The 2177-nt window shown below is 28.1% G+C and overlaps 1 protein-coding gene across 1 annotated transcript in view; it reads right to left on the minus strand.

Annotated features, from left to right (window-relative positions):
* Positions 1–231: 231 nt before the first annotated feature.
* LOC129103570 (ras-related protein Rab-8B) overlaps positions 232–2177 on the minus strand; it is a 19460-nt gene continuing 17514 nt past the window's right edge. The window contains exon 8 of the mRNA XM_054614101.1: positions 232–2177. This exon is cut by the window's right edge and continues 908 nt beyond it. The gene's annotated coding sequence lies outside the window, so the exon portion shown is untranslated.

The raw sequence follows: 2177 nt of genomic DNA on the forward strand, positions 1-2177 counted from the left end.
ATAATGAACGATAAATCAAACTATTGATCTGATCCTCTGATGGCGTTCGTTATTGTTATTGATTAATCAGGAAGTCTCTCTGTTCACTTCACTGACACATCAGAAAATCTGCTTTTACAATTTATTGATAGCGATTCATTTTGTGTCGATCAGCTGATTGATTAACGGAGCGATCATTTAATCTGATTTTAGTATCTGATAATAACAATCAATCAACAGCGGATAGAAAATGTTGTTTATTGTACAAACAGCTGACCGGGCGATGACATCACAGAACAGGAAATGACAAACAAATAACAGAACTGAGGATTTAAAGAGGTCAAAGGTCACTGAGTGCTTTCAGTTATTGATCAACTGACATTCAATCATTTCACATTAAGAGCTTCCTTTATTTTCTGGCTGAAGACATTTTCACACCAATAATCATTTTATAGTTAAATCTATATAATGTATATATTTATATTTATATATATATATATTATATATATATATAATATATAAATATTATATCTTGTGTGTTAACGTCCTCTGATGAGCAGCATTCAGCAGAAAATAAACAAACTCACAAATCAACATCAGAACGATTCTGAGCGTTTTGTTAAATTTGCGATAATAATTCTCATAAATGTTTCTTTCATTGTCTTCGTATCTGTCAATCAGATTATCTGTCTGATCAATAACTAATAATATTAATACATTTGTTTTTGCATAGATCTGTTGAGCAAAGTGTAAAATGAAAACATGTTCAAACAGAAACGAACCAACATTTAAGAGTAAACAAAGAAAGGCAACGTTAATATCAATATCTGTTATTGATCAGCTGATTGTTTATTATAAACACAAACAGCAGCAGTTTGTGATCTTAAACATAAAGAATGCTTCTAAGAAACAGAAACAAACGTTTATTTTACTTCAGGACTTCTTGTTGGATTATGACACGACTGATGTCTTTATTATTCATTCATACCTTATATGTTTAGGATTGATTTATTGATTGGTTGTTTATTCTTTAATCACTTTGAACTGAAGAATAAACATCAAAGTCAAGAAATTAAAATAGAATAAAATGAATTGATAAATTCTTTATGAACATAAAAAACATCAACACAAGCAGCTGCTCTGGATCAATTGACTTATTGATTATTAAGGATCAAAGATGATTGATTTATTATTGATTAAAGGAACCTGAAATGAAAGACAAATTTAAACTGTCAGAGAAATTATTTTTCATAAATTTCACTTCTGAGCAGTCAGTATTGATTAATCAAGTATTCAGTATTGGTCGGGGGACATGTCTCTGTTGTCTCTGGTCTGAGACATGACGAACACAGAGAACATGAAGCTGGATATTAATAATCATATTAACAATCATATTAATAATAATAATACTGCTGCAGTGAGTCTGTAAACAAAACACAGTTTAACACGTCAGATATTTAAACTCCTTCAAATGAAACGTTTCAGAACATTTGAACAAAAACAACAAAAACTAAATAATTAAAACGACAGATTAATAATTATGTTTCATGATTCAGTCTTTAAATTTGTTTATAATTAAAAACTTTAAAATTTAGTTTTTTCTTATTTATTTATCTCTGACAGATTATAATTTGTTCCTGAACATTTATTATAATTTAATTAAGTGAATTATTAATTCATTATTTAAAGACATAAAAAAGGAAATATGATTATTAACTGATTTTGTTTATAAATGTGTCGTTTTCATAATATTTCTTCTAATGTTTCTGTTTATTAAATGAGGATAATTAAACAGAAAATGAACAAAAGTTGAATATGAATAAAACTCTTTTAAGACATGAAATATTTAAGATTCATACAAAAATAAGAATTCAAACAAACAGTTTGATAAAAAAATTCCTCTAAAATGTTAAAAATAAAATCAACTTTTTTTATGTTAAAGAAACACGAGAAAATACAAAAATATAGAAAAGCATCAAAAACTTCAGTCACAAACAAAAAGCACACGAGCTGATTGAAACACTGAACGTCTCACCGTCTGAATGAAGGACAGTTCTCTGGAGTCAGTGAACGCATCATTCTGAGATCCTCTGATTAATAAATGATTTCAAGTCAAAGCTGTTTTTAAGATTTCTGCTACCGAGTCACATGACCATCAGGTCACATGATGACTATCATATATTATATATTGATATAAG

This window comes from Anoplopoma fimbria, chromosome 2 (genome assembly GCF_027596085.1).
Source record: "Anoplopoma fimbria isolate UVic2021 breed Golden Eagle Sablefish chromosome 2, Afim_UVic_2022, whole genome shotgun sequence".
NCBI classification, from domain to species: domain Eukaryota; kingdom Metazoa; phylum Chordata; class Actinopteri; order Perciformes; family Anoplopomatidae; genus Anoplopoma; species Anoplopoma fimbria.